A 25070-nucleotide genomic window follows, 5' to 3' on the forward strand; every position below is an offset into this window, starting at 1 on the left:
ATGTTGGTTCCATGACTTGTTAATTTGTGTATAGTGCTGCTATGAACATAGGAGTGTATAATTCATTTTATATTAGAGTTTTCATATTCTTTGGGTAAATACATAGCAGAGTTATTGCTAGATAATATGGGATTTCCATTTTATTTTCTTAAGAAATTACCATACTGTTTTCTGTAGAAGTTGCACCGACTTGCATTCCCACCAACTGTGATGAGAGTTCCTTTTTCTCCATCCTCAACCAAAATTTGTTGTTTCCATTCATTTTAACATGGGCCTTTCTCACAAGGGTAAGGTGATATCTCATTATGGTTTTGAGTTGCATTTCTCATATAATAAGTGATGTTGAACAATTTTTCATGTGCTATCTTTAGTAAAATGTCACTTTAGATCATTTGCCCATTTTTTAAAATTGGGTTGTCTGTTTTGTTGTTGGACTTTAAGTACTTTGTATTTTGGAAATTAGCCCCTTGTTAGATGTATGATTTGCAAATCTTTTCCCAGTCTTCAGGTTGCCTTTTGTGTGTGTGATAGTTTCTTTTGAGGTACAAAAGCTTTTTAGTTTGATATAGTCCTGCTTGTTTATTTTTGCTTTTGTTTTCCTTGTTTATTTCCCTGGTTTATTTTACTTAGCATAATGTCTTCAAGGCCCATCATGTTGTAGCATGTGACAGAATTTTCTAAGACAATGTTTCACTGTATGTATATACCACATTTTGTGTATCCATTTTTCTGTCTATGAATATTTGGGTTGCTTCTACCTTTTGGCTATTATGAATAATGCTATAATGAACATGGGGATGCAAATACTCTGAGATCCTGATTTCAATTCTTTTGAATATGTACTCAGAAGTCAGGGTGCTGGGTCATATGGTAATTTTCTTTTTTAAGTGTTTGAGGAATTGCCATACTATTTTCCATAACATCTGTATAATGTTATATTCCCACCATAAATGTGCAAGGATTCCAATTTTTCCACATCCTTACTAACACTTGTCACTTTCTGTTTTTTATTGTTTTTCTTTATAGTGGCATAATGTGTGTGAGGTAATATCTCATTGTGGTTTTGCTTGCATTTCCCTAATGATTTATTTTTTGATAAAAAAAGTTTTGGGTAGATTCATGGGAAGTTGCAAGAATAATATAGAAAAGTCTCATAGTACCTTCACCTAATCTTTCCCCAATGGTAATGTCTAACTTAACTATATTAGGTACAGTATCAAAACCAGGAATTTAAGAGAGCCCTTAAAAGTGGGGTGAGTGCCCTTATGAAAGGGATTCCAGAGAGCCCCCTTTCCCCATGTGAGCATACATGAAAAGATGGTTGTCTATGAATCAGGAAACAGGTTCTCCCCAGACATCTGAATTTGCTGGCAAATGGGATTTGCCAGTCTCCTCCCATTTTCTGGTATTCTGTTAAAGTAGCCTGAATGAACTAAGACAACTGTTTTAGATTTTATGTGAATAATGTCATACTCTACATACTCTATAGCCTTCTTTTTTTCCTCTTAACATTGTTTTGAGACTTAGTTGTACTGTTAACTGAGGCAATAGATCTAGTTCAACTACTTTAGTTGTTACAGTATTTTATGTGAAGATACCACAATTTAACTTTAGGGCGTTTCTAGTTTTTCACTGTTTCAAACAAAACTGCTAAAGATTTTTAAAATTTGATTTTAAATGCATTTTTAAAAATTGTGGTAAGAGACACATTTTCATCTTTAATTCTTTTTAAGTGTAGAGTTCAGTGGTGTTGAGTACATTTACATTGTTATGAAACAGTCATCACCATCCATTCATCTCTGCAAAGCCTTGGTAAAATCCTACATTGGAACAGTTATCAATTAGAGTATAATCTGGGGAGCCTCCCTGGTGGCCTAGGGGTTAAGTCTCTGCAGTATCACCACTATGACCCGGGCCAGTGATCCAAGGCCAGGGAGCTGACCCACGTGGTGCAGCAGACCTTTCTTGTCTCACGGTTGCTCCCCTCAGCAGTGTATTTCAGAAATCTGCCTGTTCTGATCCCCACTCTGTCTCTGGTAAATCCTCTCACCCTCCACACCTCTGGCTTATACCCCAGTTCTTCTACACAAAAATAAATAAATATTTATTTATTTTTATAAGATTTATTTATTTATTTATTTATTTATTTATTTATTTATTTATTTATTTATACAAGCACTGGGTACAGTCAGAAGCACAGGAGGGTGAGAGAATTCACCAGAGCCAGAGCGGGGAGCAGAGCAGGCAGAAGGACCGAAGCACACTGCTGAGGAGAGCAGCGGGCGGCAGGAGAGGTCTGCTCGCCATGTGGGACCCTCCTCCAGTGGCCGGGGAACAGCTGGGGATCGAACCGGCGCTGCAGAGGGTGCGGGCAGCTTCACAACCCAGTGCTCAACTGCTGCGCCACCAGGGAGGCCCAAAATAAATAAATCTTTAAAAAAAAAAGTAATCTGAAAAACTTCTTTGAGTGGTTTAGAGTTTTTTTTTAAGATTATTTATTTATGCATACAAGAATTTGGGTACAGGCCAGAGGTGTAGGGGTGAGAGGATTTACCAGAGACAGAGTGGGGATCAGAACAGGCAGATTTACTGAAATACACTGCTAAGGGGAGCAGCGGGCAAGGCAGGCGAGGTTGCTGAGCCATATGGGTAGCTCTCTGGCCGGCTGGGGAATCGAACTCGTGCTTCAGGGGCTGTGGATAGGCTGTTCATAGTGCTGTGCTTAACCCCTTGTGCCATCAGGTAGGCCCTGAGTGGTTTAGATTTTTTAAAATTTATTTTTATTTATTCATGCATACAAGAACTGAGGCATAGACCAGAGGGGTGTGTGTGTGGCGGGGGCAGGGTGTATGTGAGAGGATTCACCAGAGTGGGGAGCAGAACAGGCTCATCTGCTGAAATACATTGCTGAAGGGAGCAGCGAGTGAGATAGGAGAGGTCTGCTGTACCATATTAGCTTCCTGGCTGGGGATTGAACTTATGCTATAGTGGCTGCAGATAGCTAAATAGTGCTGAGACGTTAACCCCTGCACTGCCAGGGAGGCCCTGAGTGGTTTAAATTTTAATGATACTTCACAAAATTGTCACTATTGCTGAAAACAGCTATGTGTTCTTAGGATAAATTTGGCATTGGGGCAAAATTCAGTTATGCACCTGAAAGCCATACTTGTTTTCAAGGTCAGGTTATTATTAGGTCTACAAAATCTTGTCATATGATGTCACTATAAAGCAGTTCATCCTCTAAGGATAGTGCTAGCACTTTGTCTTCCCTTTCAGCCTATTGGCCTAATAAGAAATGTGAGAACTTCATGTCCCTACCTGGACTTTTTTTCAGCCCAGAAATTCTAATGACCTATCTGGCTTTCACATCTACAGGGGTATGGGGTCACTAGGATGACAAGAAATAAGTTTCAGTAAGAGCAGTTTGAATACTCTCAAAGTGTGTAGCAGAAGTTTTGTCTGTAAAATGGCTCATACTTATAGAAATACATCACATTGTAGTGGGGTAGGCTGAGGTACCACATCACAAGGAAACCTATCTATTACCACTTTCTCTCAGGTTGGGAAATTGATACAGCAAGCCTCAGTTTCTTTTTTTTTTTTTTTTAAGATTTATTTATTTATTTATACAAGCACTGGGTACAGTCAGAAGCACAGGAGGGTGAGAGAATTCACCAGAGCCAGAGCTGGGAGCAGAGCAGGCAGAAGGACCGAAGTACACTGCTGAGGGCAGCAGCGGGCCGCAGGAGAGGTCTGTACGCCATGTAGGACCCTCACCCGGCGGCCGGGGAGCAGCCGGGGATCGAACTGGTGCTGCAGAGGCTGCGGGCAGCTTTGCAACCCAGCGCTCAACCGCTGCGCCACAGGGGAGGCCCCAAGCCTCAGTTTCTTGGTCCACTGACTAGATTTGAGAATTCCCCAGAAAGGTATTATTGGGAAAAAGAAAATACCAGTCTTTCTAAGGCCTATAAAGCCCTATGAAGAACAGGGGAAACAAAGCAGAAAGCTTAGGTAAAAAGAAAGAGATGAAGTGACATTTGCTGAGTACCTACCAAGAAGGAACCCTAGCCGAAGACTTCTGTTTGAGGAATCCCAGTGACGTGCTACTCAAAAAGATATTCAGGAGTGGGCCTCCCCTGGTGGCGCAGCAGTTGAGCGCTGGGCTGCGAGGCTGCCCGCAGCCTCTGCAGCGCCAGTTAGTTCCCCGGCCACCAGCAAGGGTCCCACAAAAAAAAAAAAAAAAAAAAAAAAAAAATCAGGAGAGCCAGGGCCATCCGCAGCCACTTAGAAACATACAAGCTTCTGTTTCTCTGCACACAGGATTGAGCAGTCTGAGGGCCACGTGACAGAGCAACCTGTGGAAAAATGCAACTCTGGGCAGAAGCTAAGAAAACTAGAATTTTAGGTGACACTAAAGCTCTGGCTGAATTTTTGTTGTTGTTTTTCTGTATTAGTTAAATGATTTTCTTGGGATTAAATTGCCTGGAGAAGGTGGAAACACACCTGTGGAAAAATGCAACTCTGGGCAGAAGCTAGGAAAACTAGAATTTTAGGTGACACTAAAGCTCTGGCTGAATTTTTGTTGTTGTTTTTCTGTATTAGTTAAATGATTTTCTTGGGATTAAATTGCCTGGCGAAGGTGGAAACACAAGCTTATTCCCAGCTGAAGACTGTAAAACTTAAATCTTCCTTCTCTGGTGTGTGTCAAGCACCCTGCTTTGACAGCAGCAGGCAGGTGGCTGACCTGAAAAATGCTTTTTTATGAGATTGAAAAATGCTGTGTTGTATGGTAGGTGTTTTGCTTACATAAAACAACTCAAAGAATAATTGATCTATTTTTGTATTATCTGCAATGTAGACAAAGGTTTGCTAATATATTTCATCTATAAGTTTGACAATAACAAACTAAGCAAATGTTTGAAAATATGCCTACACTAAAAACTACAACTGTAATAAGTAATATGTAGAGATAATAGAGATTAAAAGAAACTATAGTGGAAATTTATAACCTGGGGTGAGTCTAGTATTTCTAAATCATCCGAAGGGAAAATTTATCTCTCTATTTTTTAAATTGAGTTGATATTGGTTTACAATACTGTCTAGGTTTCTTGAAAGGTAAAAAAAGCTCAGTGGTTAAAGAACAAACTGGCCTGGGTTGTATTCCTGACTCCACCATTAACTCATTGTGTAACTCATTGTGTGTGACTTACTTCTCTGGACCTGAGGTAGAGATAGTAACTATCTCACTCACAGAGTGCTCGAGGGATAAATAATCCTGACTCATGAAGTTGAGTTTATATGTGTAAAGTACTTAGAGTAGTGCCCAGTATAAAGGAGGCACTCAACAAATGTTAGCTGTATTAAAAAATAGAGTTCTGCGGCAGCACAGAGAAGGAAGGTAAAATGTGAGAAGGCATGGCATGTTGAGGAAATAGCAGTAACTATGCATGGTCTGGGATTTAGTGTGGCTACATGTGGACCTGGGGTTTAAATAATTGGTAAAATATGTGGTAAGAAATATGTGTTTTTAAAAAAAGGCAGAGATCAGCTCTCTAGCACCCTCACTATATCTGGCCATATAGGCCATGTAAGCCATTTCGTACTTCTGGACTTTTGTACTTGGTGTTTCCTTTGCCTAAAACTTTCCTCACGGCCATTTCTATCTCATGTTTTATGTAATGTCAGAAAGACCACCTCTGACATTCATCCCTTCTTCTGGCACTCAAGCATCCTGATTATTTCATTACCATTTCACGTTTATACAATCTGTAATTTTATTGTTTATTTGGTTGGTTATTCCTTTGTCTCCCTGACTAGAATATAAACTTGATGAAGGTACAGACCACATCTTTCTGATTTATGACTATAGCTCCACACTTAGCAAGTATAGAATATAGTATTAATCATCCCTTTGTAAATATTTGTTGAAAGAATAAATGACTAATGAAGGACCTGCCTTGCTATGCAAAGGACTTTAGATTCTTCCACGTGTTCCACATAGGAATGACATGATCAGATTTAGATTTTAGAATGATAATCTGATGACATCATAGCATGCGAATGAGGTTGGAGGTGAGCACTCCAGAGGTGATTGGCAGTTATCCAAGCAGGATATGATGAGCATCCATAAATAGACCAACTCAACAAGTCCCAAAATCCCTAGAGAAAACAGGAGGAAGGAACCAAGAAAATCAAGTAAACAACACAACTTTATTTACTTGTATTAGAAAGATCCAAGATACTGACTTAATGTATATAGTAAAATAAAAGAAATGTAAGTATATAGGGAACTTAAAACCAAAAAAGAAAATGAAGTTAAAAGTGAGACTAATATACAAAATGTTGACTTTGTAGTCCTTTTGCTAGAGGTGGGCCATAGATTTAATGTTTTTATGGTTTTCTCAGCTAGTGCAGACACACATCAGTTATATAATTTAAAAAGAAGTAGTATTTTTCATATGCTAGAATACTATTTAGAAATAAAGACATGAATTATTGATACAATTAATAACATGGATAAATCTTAAAAATAATTATGTTGACTTAAAGAGGCCAGACTAAAGAAAGTGGTGCTAACTGTATTATACTATTCCATACACAATTCTAGAAAATGCAAATTAATCTTTTGAGTGAGAAAGCAGATCAGTGGTCACTTGGGGATGGAAGTAGGGAGAAGGAATGAAATGGGACAGATTATAAAAGACAGGAAAAACATAGGGTGATAGAAATATTTAATATCTTGATTTTGCAGTGGTTTCACACGTTTAAGCATATATATGAACATAATGTATATATACTTTAAATCTGTAACTTACTGTACATCATTTACATACCTATACAGCTATAAAAAATTAAGTTTAGACAGACCTCTAGCAAAGCAACCATTAAAATAGTGCAGGTAAATCCTTGATGAACATGAAAGTAAAAGTGATGTCAACAATAAAAAAATTCCAAAGATTTAAAAAACAGGGCCTTCCTGATGGCTTAGGGTTTAAAATCTCATTGCTATCAAGCTATCACTGTGGCATGAGTTCAATCTCTGGCCAGGGGGGTGACCCACATGGCACAGCAGACCTCTCCTGTCTCACCTGCTGCTCCCTTCAGCAGTGTATTTCCGTGAATCTGCCTTTTCTGCTCCCCACTCTGTCTCTGGTGAATCCTCTCACCCCCCACACCTCTGGCCTCCACTCCAGTCCTTGTATGCATAAATAATTAAAATAAATTTTTTTTTTTTTTTTTTTTTGGTGGGACCCTCGCCGGTGGCCAGGGATCGAACCAGTGCTGCAGAGGCTGCAGGCAGCCTTGCAACCCAGCGCTCAACCGCTGCGCCACCAGGGGAGGCCGTTAAAATAAATCTTTTTAAAAAGTCTTTTAAAAAATAAATATCAAGGCCTCCCTGGCAGCGCAGGGGTTAAGATGCAACCTATGAAGCAATTCGCAGCCACTGCAGCATGAGTTTGATTTCCAGCCGGCCAGGGAGAAACCCACGTGGTGCACGGACCTCTCCTGCCGCCCGCTGCTCCCCTCAGCAGTGTACTTCGGTCCTTCTGCCTGTTCTGCTCCCTGCTCTGGCTCTGGTGAATTCTCTCACCCTTCCGTGTTTCTGACTGTACCCAGTGCTTGTATCAATCAATAAATAAATCTTAAAAAAAAAAAAAAAGAAAAAAGAATCGAATTAAAAAAAAATCAGCTTCCTTTTATAAAATTTAAGATATATTTTTGCAGGTAGAGACTTTTCTTCCCTGAGAGAAAAAAGTTCAGGTGGAAAATGTAAGTTTCTTTTGAGAAGTGATTTGGTAAGAAGTAAGAAAATTCTCTAACATTTGTCCAATCTCTTATCTCAGATTCTGCCATGTGTGAAATATGTCCAGTAATTAAGATTATATTTGCCTGCTCCCTGTATGTTCTGGTAAAGTTCTATTTCTTCACAGAAGTAATATTTTAACACAGAATCATAATGCCATTATGAACCAAAAACTAGTCTATTTAACGTTTTTGACTGAGTGAGCTCCTTCTATATGATAGCATACAGGGTGTTTAACTAACTTGAAAGTAGTAAGTGCAGCCCCAGAATCTTTGAGCTTAACAATTATGTGTAACTGTTATCTTACTACAAATTATGATAATGTCCCAGTGTTGCCCTAATAGAGCCCCTCTACTTGAATTTATTTGATGCTAAATGAGAGGGAAAGAACAGATCCCTTAATTACTTTGGATTTAAGTGCTGCCCTTCAAATCCAAACATATGTTGTCAGAGGATGTTTCAAAAGATGTTAATAGTAATGAACTTTTGGTGACCAATGGTTGTTGCATACTAAGTAGTGAATGCCTCAAGCTGTGCAGACATCTTTTCCATGTTTTACTGACTGTCAGACATATGAGGTATGCTCTCTTGCTATGTTGTGTTGAAAGGGAGAACCTCTAGGTGTAGGTTTAATGATCACTGTGGCAACTTTTCTAGAGATTCTTATCTGTAGAGTTTGTGTACCATATCTTAAAAAACAATAATTGTAGGGCCTCCCCTGGTGGTGCAGCGGTTGAGCACTGGGCTGCGAAGCTGCCCTCAGCCTCTGCAGTGCCGGTTCGATCCCCGGCCCCAGGTGAGGGTCCCACATGGCACGACAGACTTCTTCTGCCGCGCCCGCTGCTCCCCTCAGCAGTGTATTTCATCTGCCTGTTCTGTTCCCTGCTCTGGCTTTTGTAAACCCTCTCACCCTTCCGTGCTTCTGACTGTACCCAGTGCTTGTATAAATAAATAAATAAATCTGAAAAAAAAAATAGAAAAAACAAACAATAATCGTAATCGATTTACACACATCTGACGTTGGGGGGGGGGAGAGAGAGAGAAAGAGAGGGTCTCTAAGAACTAGAAAATACTTAAGGTAAGAGGGATATGAGTACACAGAAATGCTTACCATAATGTGAAAATGTTTAGAATTGGGTTGATTATTGTGCCAGGCCCTATTCTTGGCATTAAGTTTCTTAATCTTGCCAACAAAATAACTTCCCAAGTAAATAATGTCATTATTCCTATTTCATAGAATCTTAGCTGGAAGAAGTTAAGTGGTCTATAGACACACAGCTAAGAAAGTGGCAGGGGCCTCCCCCGTGGCGCAGTGGTTGAGCTCCGGGTTGCGAAGCTGCTAGCAGCCTCTGCAGCACCAGTTTGATCCCCGGCTGCTCCCCGGCCACTGGAGGAGGGTCCCACTTGGCGCGCAGACCTCTCCTGCCGCATGCTGCTCCCCTCAGCAGTGTACTTTGGTCCTTCTGCCTGCTCTGCTCCCCACTCTGGCTCTGGTGAATTCTCTCACCCTTCCGTGCTTCTGACTGTACCCAGTGCTTGTATAAATAAATAAATAAATCTTAAAAAAAAAAAACAACATATAAAAAAAAAAGAAAGTGGCAGGTGTGATTTCAACCCAGACTTAGCCAAAAACTTAATCCCTATGCTGATTGTCAGCAGTGCTCCTTTGTGGTTACTAGAAATAGACAGTCAGTTTAGTGCCAAGCTACTTAAGTGGCCAGAGCAAAGAGGGAAATATCATTAGAGAGATATCACACAGTCCCGAAGATACAGATTGACAGCTTACGAGAAACAGGACTTTTTCTGAGAGAAATATTTTGTATAGATTCTTAAAAAGAGTGTACTTTGTAATGGATGAATCTAGACCTCTAGGTATACCTCCAGTGGAAAGAATAAAAAATTTTCACTATAATGGGAGTAAATTGTGGGAATTAAATGACTATAGTTAATAAGTCATAGTTATATAGCAGTACTGTATGGTACACTTGAAAGTTGCTAAGTATAGATCTTTACTGCTCTCATCACATACCAAAAGTAAGTAATTGTGAGGTGATGTATATGTTAAATAGTGTTATTGTGGTACTTATTTCTCTCTTTATAAAATCATGTTGTATACCTTAAACTTACATAATATGATTTGTCAATTTTATCTTAGAACTTAAAAAAATTAAATTTACTATAGCTACTTCCTATGATGGTCCTCAGTGTAGACTTATGTTCTGTGAGGGTCCGACCCAGTTTGTCCAGAATTTCAGATGGGTTGTCTTGGAACAAGTGTAAAAATATCTGTGTATAAATAGTTGGGCCATGTCTCTTCTGGTCAATCCATTATCAAACTTGTATCTCAAAAGCAGTCTTTGTTAAGGATGGGATAGCAGCTGTTTGCTCCAGGAACAAATCCAAATGCTCTTAGATATTCAGGGTGGTCCTAAATTGTCTTCCATGTCCCAGAACATAGCAGTGTTCCACAACTGGGTGCTCTTCCTGTAGTAGTTCATTACCCAGTTAAATAGAAAATATGTAAATAAGTCCAACACCATATAAGAAACTATAGTAAAAGAGTTTATAAGAGGGCCTCCCTGTTGGCACAAGGGGTTAAGCGTCAGCACTATGAAGCAATCCGCAGCTACTACAGCATGAATTCGATCCCCGGCCAGGGAGAGACTGACATGGCGCAGCAGACCTCTCCTGTCTCTCCCCTTGCTCCCCTCAGCAGTGTATTTCAGTCAATCTGCCTGTTCTGCTCTCCCCTCTGTTTCTAGTGAATCCTCTCACCCCCTGCACCTCTGGCCAGTACCCCAGTCTTGTATGCATAAATAAATAAATATTTAAAAATAAAAGAGTTTGTAAGAAACAAAGAAAGCATAAAGGTCGTGCTCAGTCCTACCTGTAGGTAGGGATAAACAAGGTTTTCCCCAAGCAGAACCTTCAGGTGTATTCATCAGGATGCCACTGTCAGATTCAAACCCCCTAGCTCAGAGGCACATCTTGAGTGCAGGCTGTTATCTATACGAGTAGCCACAGCTTCAGTGTGTCTCTGTTTATTTGGAGGCCTCCCTCACCTCACTCATTTTTACATTCCCTAGCTATAAAGAAGATAGTTTTTCTGATGCCTCTTGTGTCTTCATGCCTCCTAGCCCTGAAGCCAAGCATGATGCAATAGAGGGGGCATGTTCCATTTCTGGAGAATCCAAGAACTCAGATTACATCACTCACTATCTGTCATTCCTCTGCTTCCTGTAACACCTAGGAAAAAATCCAAATCCCTACCATGGCCTAAGGCTAAGCCTGGTCAATTTGTGTCTCCTTCTTCATATCCCTCCACATCCCTTTTGCCCACTTAATCCTGCCATGGTAACCTTCCATCTCCCAGTCATTCCAAGATCATCCTGGTCTCAGGGATTGTTTGATTCCTTCTGCTTGGACTCTTCTTCCTATTTTGTCATCATTCAGATGTTAATTCAATAATGTCCTCCTCAAAGAGGCCCTGTCTTACTGCACCACAATATTTTTCTCTGCTTTCAGAGCACTTATCCAATACCTGAACTTACTCATTTATTTACCTCTTCACATTGAAAGCCCCATGAGGCCAGAGACTGTCTTAATCATGAATGCCTAGAACAACACCTGGCACAATGTAGGTGCTCAGTAAATAAGTGCTGACTGTAAAATACTCCCTTTTAGACCAGCCAAGTCCAGTAATGTCCAGGCTCCAGTAGATGGCGCTGTGGATGGGCAATTATTAGGTTCCCCAACTGCCTAGACTAGGAGGCCTCCAGTGTACAGATATTAGATATTTTGTCTCAGACAGTAGAGGACTTCAGTGACCCTTTCGTTGCAGCAGTCAGACCCTTAGTTCAAGGAGACACATCTGGCCCTTGCTTTTAGGAGCCACAGACCTTTTCTGGCTCATTGGGAGGCCCTGCCCTGCTTCCCACCCTCAAGTACATCCCAGAACAAAAAGAAAAGTGAACAAGTAAGATGAACATTTGTGGGGCATGGGAAGTTGATGGTAGATAGAAAAGCTTAATCAGTCTGTCCACAGTACTGAGCTCATAAAAGGCCTTGATGTTTGAATGAATGGGCATGTGGTAGAGAAGCAGGAGTTTGAGGAAAGCCTTTAAGAATGTATAAAGGTCAAGTCACCAAGGGGAAGAGTGAAGATTCGGGCCCCAGAATGACTCCAGGGAAACCCCAGACATTAAGAAACAAGAAATTATTTCTAGAATAAAAAGAAACTGATCTGTTTTTGGGTGTTTTTTTTTTTTTTTTTAATGACAAACTCAAATTTCATTATTAGATACCTATTGAAATGAGGCTACAAACACACAGTTTTGCCTAGTAAACCTTATTCCTCAGCCCCTAAAGCTGGAATAAGGATAAGAAAAAAAATCTAATCTTTCTAAATGGAGGAGCAAACTATGTTTTATGAATTAAAGTACTAAATATTGTTAAGATAGCAGTTCTTCCCAAATAGATCTATAGAGTCAATGCAATCACTATTAAAATCCTAGCAGGATTTTAAAAAATAGGATTTGATGGGCCTCTCTGGTGGTGCAAGGAGTTAAGTCTCAGCCTTATCAAGCTATCAGCAGCCATTGCAGCACCAGTTCGGATCCCCAGCCATGGAATTAACCCTCATGGCGCAGCACACCTCTCCTATCTCACCTGCTGGTCCCCTCAGCATTGTATTTCAGTAGATCTGTCTGTTCTGTTCCCTACTCTGTCTCTGGTGAATCCTCTCACGGCCCCCACCCCCACCCCTGGCCTACACCCCAGTTCTTGTATGCATAAATAAATAAAATTAAATCTTTAAAAAAAATAGGAGTTGACAAGCTGATTCTAAAATTTATATGAAAATAAAAAGGATCTAGAATAACCAAAGCTGATGGGCCTCCCCGGTGGCGCAGCGGTTGAGCGCTGGGTTGCGAAGCTGCCCGCGGCCTCTGCAGCACCGGTTCGATACCCGGCTGCTCCCCGGCCACCGCAGGAGGGTCCCACATGGCGCGCAGACCTCTCCTGCCGCCCACTCCTCCCCTCAGCAGTGTACTTCGGTCCTTCTGCCTGCTCTGCTCCCCGCTCTGGCTCTGGTGAATTCTCTCACCCTCCCGCGCTTCTGACTGTACCCAGTGCATGTATAAACAAAACAAACAAACAAACAAATAAAGAAAGAAAGAAAACATGCCTCTATGAAAAAAAAAAAAATAACCAAAGCTGATTCTTTGGAAAAAATAAAATTGGAATACTTAATTTCAAATTAACTGTGAAGACAATAATCAAGACAGTGTGGTGCTGGCATGAGGATGGACATATAGATTAAGGTGACAAGATAGAGTCCAGAAATTGATCTCCCCATTTATTAAAAACTGACTTTCACCAAAGGTACTAAGGAAATGCAATGGGAAGGACAGTCAAATGAATGATGCTGGAGCAATTAAATATCCATATGAAATAAACAAAAATAAACAGAACTTCACCTCGCACCTTACTCAAGAATCAACTTAATATAGATCTAAGTGTAATGAAAAACTGTAAATCTAAAAAAATTTTTGTGACCCCAGCCTAGGTAAAGACTTCTTAATTATGAAGCACAAATTAGTCCATAAGGGAAAATATTGGTAAGTTAGAATTAATTAAAATATCCTATCTAATCATCATATAGAAATATGATGGATGATATTTTTGCAAATAGGACTGCAAAATCACCAGGCGCTTAAATACTGTTCTTGGGAAATCTGAAGGGATTGTAGCCAGTTTGGAGATAGTTTTTGTTAAAATGGATAAGCACTACCCAAATATTTTGAAAACTTTAGACAGCTGTAACTACAAGTACAGACTCAAAAAATTTTGCCTGGGTTTTTTCAGAAGTCTCTTGATTATTTGTCTGGTCTTGCTTCTTGCATTCATTCAATAGATTTATTCTGTTATAATTCCAGGCACAGGAAGTAACAGTAGTCAAGGCGCTGAGGACATAACAGTAAACAAGACAGAGTTCCTGGTTTTTGGAGCTTACTTTCTAGTAGAGAGACAGACCAAAAAAAAAAAAAAATCTTTCATAAGTTAGGTAGTGGTGAATGCTATGGAGAAAAATAAAGCAAGGGTTATAGAGAGCTGCTGTAGCTATTTTAGGTAGCCTCTCTGAAAAAGTAATTATTTTAGCAAAGACCTGGTTAAAGTGAGTCAGTCTTGCAAATATAGGCTAGGGGTTTGGGGATCAATTCCAGCAAAAACACAGCAGGAGAACTGATCTGTGAGTTTCGGGGTTGTGAAGGATCCTGTGACTGGAGCCCAGGGGAGAAGGATGAGTGGGAGATGAACTGGGGATGGAGGAAAGTAGCTTGGAGGCAATGGTACATAGGTATATACTTTGAAAGTACTTCTAATTTTTATGGGAAACCTGTCTTGCTCCGTGTTGCATCTCCAGGGCCATGGACAGTACCTAGCACATAGATAAAAGTTTCTTTTCAAATCAATCTATAGATTTAATGCATCTCTAATCAAAATTGTAACAAAATTGTAAATAAATCTTTAAAAAAATATAAGAAAAGAAAGGGCCTCCCCTGGTGGCGCAGGCAGTTGAGCACAGTGCTGTGAAGCTCTCCACAGCCTGTGCAGCACCGGTTGGATCCGGGCCGGCCAGCGAGGGTCCGATGTGGTGTAGAGGACCTCTCCTGTCATGCCCACTGCTTCTCTCAGTAGTGTATTTAAGAAATCTGCCTGTTCTGATCCTCACTCTGTCTCTGGTGAATCCTTTCATCCTCCCACGCATCTGGCCTGTACCCCGGTTCTTGTATAAATAAATAAATAAATCTTTAAAAAAATTGTAACAGAATTGTATGAGGAACTTGAAAAGCAAATCTAAAATTTATAAGATGTGCAAAGGGCCCAGAACAGTCAAGATACTCCTGAAGAACTAAGATAGCACATCTTTGTTACATTATCATTTTGTAATAATTTTTTTTTTAAGATTTATTTATTTATTTATTTATATAAGCACTGGGTATAGTCAGAAGCGTGGGAGGGTGAGAGAATTCACCAGAGCCAGAGCGGGTTGCAGAGCAGGCAGAAGGACCGAAGTACACTGCTGAGGGGAGCAGCAGGCGGCAGGAGAGGTATGCGCGCCATGTGGGACCCTCTTCTGGTGGCAGGGAGCAGCCGGGGATCGAACCGGTGCTGCAGAGGCTGCGGGCAGCTTCGCAACCCAGTGCTCAACCGCTGTGCCACCGGGGAGGCCCTCATTTTGTAATAATTAAATAATGTGGTTGACTCAGGATTAATGAAATAGACTAGGCAGCTTGGAGGAAAAAAAAAACTTTGTAAATATGAAAACCTCATATACAAAGAGTGCAGAAGAGAGACTATGGTGCTGGGACAATTGGCAAATGAAAATAGGTGCCTTATTGTACCGTACCCAAAACTAAATTTAAAATTCAGGTTAGTGAAAAGCAAAACTTTTCTAGAAGGAAATAAAGGCAAATATATTTAGGACCAAGGTAAGGAGGTTTAGTAAATCTTTCATAAATTCAAGTATATTAAAATTAGAGACTTTTGTTCAACATACCCGGTAAAGATAACAAAAGGCCATAAACTTGGAGAAGACACTTGCAGCACATATTCACAAGGATCAGTATTAGTAGGCCCTGTTTAGGAAGTCTGGATATTTTTCTAACTTAGAAGCATCATATAGCTTGCCATGTCCACAAACGTTCTTCTAATCAAAGCTCCCTACTCCTGCAGGCAGCTGTGGGTACAAAATGCTGCCCCTTAGCTGCCTTAACTCAATATTGCTTTTTCTACTGGGTCTGTAAAATACAAAGGCTCCTGCCCTCTGGTGGCCAATGGGGATACTGTTCACTCCCAGTACTTACACAAGACAACTCTTAGGAGCAGTACCCAGTATTTCTCATCTCTAGCAAAGAAACAATCATAGGTGAAATGCACATTTGCATAGGAGGGCACTGTTATTTACTCTGTTATGACTCTATATTTCTATGAATCCCATCCTAAATCACAGAAACTTTAGAGAAAAAAAAATTGAATACATTATACTATTTCAGATGCTCTTAAAGCCCTGTAGATATTTGCCAAAGTTTTTTTGTGTATGTGTATTTCCTTTAGAATTGAGTGTTGCATCTGTTCTCTGAGTACACTGAGTCATCAGAGACTTCCTTGTGTTGGTTTTAGGGGTCCAAGCTAGAATCCAAAATGCCCACTTAAAAAAAAAAGTTTTAAATTATGGTAAAATATACATAGCATGAAATTTACCAGTTTAGCCATTTTAGGTGTACAACCAGTGACATGACTTACCTTTACTTTGTTGTACAACTGTTTCCATCATTCATCTCCAGAACTTTTTTCATCACCCCCTCAACTGAAACTCAGCACTCCTTAAACAATGATCCCTAATTTCCCCTTCCCACCCCTGGCAATGAGCTTTCTGCTTCCAGATTCTATGAAATTTACTGCTCTAGGGACAAAAATGCCCACTTTTGATTTTCAGGATGGGACTTTGTATTGTGAATCTGCTGCCATATTGTGTATCTACAATGTATAAATTATGATAAGTTCTTCACTTTATATTTTCACTTATGCCTTAAAAACTAGGAGGATTTTTATTGTAGCAAAAATATACATAAAATTTACCATTTTAATCCTTTTTAAAGATGGTGCAATCATCACCACCATCCATTTCCAGAACTATTAATCATCCCAGGCAGAAACTGTTCCCATTAAACGGTCCCCATCTGTCCCCTCCTCCCCCAGCCCCAATAGCCTCTATTTTGCTTCCTCTCTTTATGGATTTGAATCTAGGAAGAGTCACACTGGTAAGGAAAATTGCTCAAGTTAGTTTGATTATAGGAATGAATAGGTTTCCCACTGACTACATATATGATATTTTAGTTCAGAAAACAGCCTGTATAAAATAGAAGTTATGATTGAACAGTCTTAACAAAACCTACTCAAATACACTGAGCTACTGGAGTATGATAGAAAAAGATGGTGAAAATGCTTTCCATATAAGGGCTTGAGGAGGCATGTAAAATCCTGTGTCAGTTCTTTGAGTTTACTCTGTTTCTACGTTACTATTTGCTTTTTCATTTCTAATGTATAATTTTGTCTTCATTTTAATCTCTTTATTAGGTTGGCAGTTGTTTATCTTATTAGCACCAAGACAGGAGTGGTAGTAATAATTTGGCAAAATTCCTGAACTCCATGGGAAAAGGGAAAAATATACAAGTTTTCACACCTGAAGGAAGAGGCTATTTTTAAAAGGGAAGCAAATAAAACTAGCATTAGCATTTTCATTTGCTGCACTGAAAATAGATGACAGTGGAGCATATCTACAAACTGAAGAGAGAAATCATGACTAAGCTATGAACCCCATTCCCAGATAAAATATCATTCATCTTTGGGACAAAGGAAAGAATTTACTGTCCATGCATCCTATGTGAAGAAAATACTCAAAGTTGGTCATTAGATTTGAAATAAGATCACAGTATTGGGTAAATGAAGAGTACAGTGCTTTTTGTGAAGAACTAATCTTGCAATCAATATAGTTATATTTTAGTGGATAATTTATTCATTCAACAAACATTTTGAGAGCCAGGCACAGCAGCAACTCTCGGAGCTAACATTATGGTTATGATAAGAATGAGCTAAGAAATACTTAGTATAGCTGTTCAATAAAAAGTCTCCAAATAGTCTTTGCCTTTGGCGTGGAAGATCCTGTTGCTGCCATGCACTGACTTCCTGCCCAGTGTGACCGGTAATGTAAGAACAAAGTCTGTGTGCCTAAAGTCTCGCTTTTCCCAAGGTGTATATAATGCCAAGATTTGTATCTTTGACATGGGGTGGAAGAAGGCGAAGTGATGAGTTCCTCTGCTGTGGCTGTGTGTTACCAGTTCAATATGAGCAACTCATCTCTGAAGCCCAGATGGCTGCCCATATTTGTGCTAATAAATAAATGGTGAAAAACTGTGGCAAAATTGCGTTCATATGGATTGTGTCAAACCCCTTCCACATCAACCACATCAACAGACTGCTGTCCTGCGCTGGACTGACAGGCTGCAGACAGGTATGCGGGGAGCACAATGGCCACGGTCCACATTGGCCAAGTAATCCTGTCCATCCCTACTAAACTACAAAACAAGGAGCATGTAATTGAGGTGCTACAGGCCCCGGTGGCCAGAACACCCACATCTCCAAGAAGTGGGGCTTTACCAAGTTCAGTGCAGGTGAGTTTGAAGACACAGTGGCTGAAAAATGGTTCATCCCAGATAGTTGTGGGGTCAAGTATAATACATCCCAAATTGCAGCCCCCCGGACTAGTGGTGAGCCTTGCACTCAGGAGAGCAAAAGAGCTGCTGCCTCCTTAGTCATGCAAATGAAAATCTACATTCTTTTTTTTTTTTTTACAGTCATTTTCATACATTTGCTTTATTTGTGTTATAAATATCACAATAAATGGCAAGTATGTTTTTATTTACACATCTGTATTTTTTTTGTGACATAAACATGTACAATCCTTTTTATTAGAATTCGACTTTGCTTGCTAGTACAAGTAACAGTGGCAGCCAAAATTTAATAAACACCCTTTGCCAGGCCTAGTGCAGTATTTTTTTTTTTTTTTGTGGATTAAAGCATTTTAAATTTATTTCCATTCACATAAAAACCCCACAAAATTACATATTTTTCTCATTCATAATTTTTTTAGGAAATTTAATGCCTGTGACTTGAATAAATTTTATTTATTTATTTTTTTACATCTTACTTTTTTTATTTAATTTATTTTTTTTATAATAAATTTTATTTTTATATTCCCCATACAATTGCAACCCCCTTATTTTGGCCCCAATCCCTCCCCTCCCGCCCTCTACCCCCCATAGAGTGTCTCTGGTTCATAGTTTTTTGTTGATTTTGATTTTCACTTTCTTATAGTTATTCATTTTCCAGGTCCCTTATTTAAGTTTTCTAGATTCCTGCTATGAGTGAGACCATCCGGTATTTTCTTTTTCTTTCTGGCTTATTTCGCTGAGGATGATCCCTTCCAGCGCCATCCATGTTGCTGCAAATTGCATGTGTTTATCTTTTTTGAATGCTGATTAATATTCCATGGTGTATATGTACCATATCTTCTTGATCAAGTCATCTATTTTTGGGCATTTGGGTTGTTTCCAAAGCTTAGCTATTGTAAATAGTGCTGCTATAAACATAGGGGTGCAGGTGCTCTTTGGAATTGGTGTTTCTGTGTCCTTTGGGTAAATACCTAGGAGTAGAATTGCTGGATCATATGGAAGCTCTATGTTTAGTAGGTCCAGAAATCACACAGCTCTCCATAGTGGTTGGACCAGTTTGCACTCCCACCAACAGTGCAGAAGAGTTCCTTTATCTCCACATCCTCGCCAACATTTGTTGTTGCTAGTTTTTTTAATATGTGCCATTCTCACTGGTGTAAGATGGTTTCTCATGGTAGTTTTGATTTGCATTTCCCTGATTATAAGTGATATTGAACATTTTTTCATATGCCTGTTGGCCGTTTGCATTTCCTCTTCAGAGAAGTTTCTTTTTAGCTTTTCTGACCATTTTTTGACTGGATTATTTTCTTTGTTGTTGTTGAGTCTCATCAGCTCTTTGCAGATTTTTGTGATCATGCAAAAGAATGAAGCTTGACCACTACCTCACACCATACACAAAAATCAACTCAAAATGGATTAAAGAACTAGACATAAGACCTGAAACCATAAAATACATAGAAGGAAATAATAGGCGAAACACTATGTGATATGCACATCAAAGACATCTTTACAGACACATCACCCAAAGCAGTGATAGTGAAGGCAAAGTTAAACAGCTGGGACTACATCAAATTAAAGAGCTTCTGCACAGCAAAAGAGACAATAACAAAAACAAAGAGAAACCCCACCAACTGGGAGAACATTTTTGCACACAACACTAATGATAAAGGAAAATCTACATTCTTATCTTAAAAAAAAAAAAGAGAGAAGTCTTTTTAAATAGAAAATACTGTAAAGAGGAGGTGGGCATAAGGGTCAATAGGAAAGTGGGGAAGCAAAAATGCAACTTTTTTTTTTACTTTGATAAAAATTTAATTTGGTCTTGAAGATTCATGACCCCCCCAAAAGATATATTTCTACAGATTTTGTGATACTGTCTTCTCAAAATGTGTTTTACCATTATCTATCTACAAATGATGATCATTGGACATTACTACAATCATGACTTCTGAAATGAAAATGTATACTTTTTTTTGAGGTGACATTGTTTTACAACACTGTGGTTCAGAGGCATGGGATCATACCTCTTCAGATGGATGTCATCACGTCACACCCACCACCAAGGCACCCATAGTCCTCCATCATAGCTCACTGTACTCCCTCCTCACTTTGCTCTGTCCCCTTTCACCCCACCCCCACCCCCCAAAAAATAGTAACTTCTAAAATTTTCATCAGATGGAGGGATAAAGGTGTGAGTAGGTAAAATATTTTGGGAAACATGTTTATTGATAAATTTTGAAATATTACTAGAGGAATACAGGTTTTATCATAACTGTTAGATATAGAAGGGAGACACCAGCATTATGGAGACAAACAGGACTTCCAAATGAGGAAAGGAATGAAGAAAATATTTTCCAAGTCAGTACAAAGAAAAAGAACATGACAAGATATAAAATTAATTTAGTAGAGAGACTGAAGCATAAAGATTACAGTTTAATAATAAAGAAGAGCTCAATTCTATAAAAACTAAAACAGACTGAGTTTTTCAAAATCCACCTGTTTTTAAAAGTTTAAAGATTTGAAAATAAAGAGATGGATAACCATAGATCATATAAATAACAGCAAAGAAAATAGGAATGGGATGTTATATAAAGTTGAAATCAAGGCTAGCTACATCAAAGAGTGCAAAAAAAGACCATTATTTAATAAAAGCACAATATTTTTGTACATATTGTGAATAAATTATATACATTCTCCATACTTGTAACTAAAATTCATAATTATGCATAATTTTTATGGACAGCCTAAGAGTCATAAATGTTTATATACCAACCATGTTCAATGGTTGTAAATAATACTCATTTTCAGAATTTGGGCAAAACCAAAGCAAGTCATATAAGAGTTGAGTAATACAGTTTATAAGTTTGATTTAACACAAGGAGAACTTGCTAATCTACAGAGAATGTATATCCTTTCTGTCCAGGGAAATCAATTATATGCCTGGTCATAAGGAAAATGATCAAAAATTCCCAAAAGTAATTTTATAATTCAGAAACTTTATGGTCAATAAAATTAGAAATTACAAAAAGATTTTTAAAATATTTACTTGGAAATTAAGAAACTAACTCAGCTCTAAGAGGAAATAAAAATTAAGACATAAGTGGATTTAGCAAGGTCAGTGGGTACAAGGTCAATATACACAAAGCCTAATTCTTTTTTTTTAAAGATTTATTTATTTATGCATACAAGAACTGGAGTGTAGGCCAGAGTGTAGGCCAGGGGTGAGAGGATTCACCAGAGAATGTGGGGAGCAGAAAAGGCAGATCTATTGCAATACACTGCTGAGGGGAACAGCTGGTGAGACAGGGTAGATCTGCTGCACCATGTGGGTTAGCTCCCTGACTGGCAGGGGATGGAACTGGTGCTGCAGTGGCTGGCAATAGCTTGATAGTGCTGTGTCTTTAACTCCTGTGCCACCAGGGAGGCCCCCCAAACCCAATTATTTTCCATAAACTAATTGCAAACAACTGGAAAATGAAAATTTTAGATACCTTTTGCAATAGCAAGATATCAAATGTTGGGGCCTCCCTGCTGGCACAAGCGATTAAGCACAGCACTTTGAAGCGATCTTCAGCCTCTGCAGCACAAGTTCAATCCCAGGCCAACCAGGGAGCTACCCACATGGCACGGTAGACCTTTCCTGCCTCGCCCTCTGCTCCCCTCAGCAGTGTATTTCAGTCAGTCTGCCTGTTCTGCTCCCCACTCTGTCTCTGGTGAATCCTCTCACCACCTGCACCTCTGGCCTGTACCCCAGTTCTTGTATGCATAAATAAAGCTTTAAAAAAAAAGATAGCAAATGTTTAGGAATAAATTTAACAAAAGATTAATGATTACAAAACATTGCTGAGGAAATTAAGATTCCATAAATTGAGTGCAGAATTGGCTTGGAAGACTTAGTACTATTAAGAAGTCAGTTCTATGTTGATCTATAGAGTCAATGCAACTCTAACTCAAATACTAAAAGCAAGCTTTTATTTTTGGTAATCCACCCCCACCCCTCCGCCCTGCAAAATAAAAAAACCAACTACCTTAACACTGGTGAAGTTTCCATTATGTAGGTCTCTCACTTTTGGAGCTCTAAGCTACCATATTTCATATTAAAAAAAATCTTAATTCTCTGGGGCTACCATATTGTGAGGAAGGCCAAGTCTGGAGAGGTTCCAGGTATCTGCTTCAGTTCACAACCCAGTGAATGTCCCAGCATCAACTGCTAGCTATGTGAATGAACCCCGTTTTGATGTATGGTGGGTTCAGCCTTCAGATGACTGTGGTTTTCCTGGACAGCTCAGTAAAATGGCATGAAGAGACTCCAACCAGGAACTATCTAGCCAAATCCTTTTGAATTTATGTCCCATAAGATCTTGAACAAAACAAAAATTTTTTAAAGTCAAAGCAGCCTTATTATAATAGCCCTATACTAGAAACACTCTAAATGACCCATCTAGAAGCTCACGTGGGTAAAGCTGGAGCTGAAAGGAAATTCAAAAGCCTTAGTGACTCCCTGGCTAAAACAGAAAGAACAAATGTGATATATTACTATATTGGAATACTACACAGCAATGAAAATGAATGACGCATGGATACATGCAATAAACATGGATGATTTTACAACATAACATTGGAAGTCATACAGAAGAATACATATGCATTTATATGAAGTTGAAAATCATGGTAATGAAGCAAGAGTAATGGTTAACCTTGGAGTGGATTGACTGGGAAGAGGGAAAAAGAGTCCTTCTGAGATGCAGGAAATATTCTATATTTTGGTCTGGGTTGTGGTTATGAAGATGTGCATACATGGGAAAACACTGGTATATGTAAGGTGGAGCTCAATTTAAAAATGAATAACATCAATTAAGATTTTAAAGACACTGGGCCTCCCCGGTGGCGCAGCGGTTGAGCGCTGGGTTGCGAAGCTGCCCGCAGCCTCTGCAGCGCCGGTTCGATCCCCGGCTATTCCCTGGCCACCGGAGAAGGGTCCCACATGGCGCGCAGACCTCCCCTGCCGCCCGCTGCTCCCCTCAGCAGTGTACTTTGGTCCTTCTACCTGCTCTGCTTCCCGCTCTGGCTCTGGTGAATTCTCTCACCCTCCTGCGCTTCTGACTGTACCCAGTGCTTGTATAAATAAATAAATAAATCTTTAAAAAAAAAAAAAAAGATTTTAAAGACACTATGGCATCAAATTGGCTTGAAGTGGCAAATGCAATTGAATAAAATTGTTGCACACTCAAAGCCCAAGAAAATTATTTAAAAGGTGTGTCTTTGGGGCCTCCCTGGTGGCGCAGGCAGTTGAGTGCTGCACCGTGAAGCCATCTGCAGCCTCTGCAGCGCGGGTTTAATCCCAGCCAGCTGGCGAGAATCCCACATGGCGAAGTAGACCTCTCCTGTCTCGCCTGCTGCTCCCCTTAGCAGTGTATTTCATCTGTTTGCCTGTTCTGTTCCCCACTCTGTCTCTGGTGAATCGTCTCACCCTCCCGCGCATCTGGCCTGTACCCTGGTTCTTGTATAAAAATAAATAAATCTTTAAAAAAAAAGTGTCTTTGGAATTGTCTAATTCTAGCAATGAAGTTGACTTAGTGTAGGGGTAACTATCAATAGAATAATATGGAAAATATTAATTACTACTCAGAGGAGTGATAGTAAATGAGTGAAAAATAACCCAGAACTCCAGCATCTAAGCTGGTTCTTAGTACACTCTTGTCTTTTCTTTCTTTTCAACAAGACAGATGCTGCTGTGACCTTCATCAAGGACTTCCTGGCAGGTGGAATAGCCATGGTCATCTCCAAGACTATAGCACCCATTGACGGGGTCAAGTTGTTGTTGCAGGTGTATTGAGCTACCAAGCAAATTGCTGCAGTTTTCAATATAAAGACGTTGTAGACTGAGCAGTTTCTATCCCCAAGGAGCACAGAGTTCTGTCTTTTTGGCAGGGTAACATGGCCAGTGTCATCTGATACTTTCCCATCTAGGCTCTTATCCTTGCCTTCAAAGATAAATAAATACAAGAAGGTCTTCCTGAGTGGTGTGGAGAAGAGGACCCACTTTGGTCATTACTTTGCAGGGAATCTGACATCAGGTAGTGACTCTGGGGCCACGTCCTTGTGTTTTGTGTATCCTCTTGATTTTGCCTGGACCCATTTAGCAGCCCATGTGGGTAAAGCTGGAACTGAAAGGAAATTCAAAAGCCTCAGTGACTCCCTGGCTAAAAATCTCCAAATCTGATGGGATTAAAGGCTTGTACCAAGGCTTTAACGTGTATCTGCAGGATATTATGAGCTACCAAACTGCCCACTTCAGTAACTGTGACACTGCAAAGGGAATGCTTCCAGATGGCAAGAATACTCACATCCTTATCAGCTGAATGATGGCATAGTCCCTTATAGCTGTGGCTAGGTTGACTTCCTATCTGTTTGATGCTGTATGTCACCACATGATGATGCAGTCAGGGCACAAAGGAACTGATATGTACACGGGCATGATTGACTGCTGGAGGAAGATTACTTGTGATGAAGTAAACAGTGATTTTTTTCAAGGGTGCATGTTCCACTGTGATCAGAGGCGTGGGTGCTATCTTTGTGTTTGTCTTGTATGAAATCATGAAGTTCACATAAGTCATTATGTGAACAGGCATGTTGTATTATAGAACATATTTTGAGCATTCTTGACAGACTATTGGCTATCACTAGTAACTGTGGGTTGAAAATGGAAAGCAATGATATTCCTATGACCATTTTTCTCTTAAAGTCATTTCTGTGGTGATGATGATGATGAGACTCAATTATGTTATTTTAGTCACTCCTGATAAAGAACAAATTAGAAGAAATAAATATAAAAGAATGAAAGTTAAAGGAATGAAATTAAGAATATTAAACTATGGGAATTAAGGGATTTTCATAGGAGTATGGTTGATAGCTAGATACTAAGCAGCCTTTCATATAGAAATTAACAGATGATTACATAGGTGTATAAA

General features: G+C 39.5%; 2 pseudogenes; both read left to right on the forward strand.

The window, feature by feature from the left end:
- Positions 1-24711, forward strand: part of LOC119231517 (ADP/ATP translocase 2-like) — a 28938-nt pseudogene extending 4227 nt beyond the window's left edge.
- Positions 17542-18360, forward strand: LOC119232948 (60S ribosomal protein L10-like; annotated as a pseudogene).
- Positions 24712-25070: the final 359 nt, after the last annotated feature.

This window comes from Talpa occidentalis, unplaced genomic scaffold, assembly GCF_014898055.3.
Source record: "Talpa occidentalis isolate TD23 unplaced genomic scaffold, MPIMG_talOcc4v2.1 talOcc4.7, whole genome shotgun sequence".
Lineage (NCBI taxonomy): Eukaryota > Metazoa > Chordata > Mammalia > Eulipotyphla > Talpidae > Talpa > Talpa occidentalis.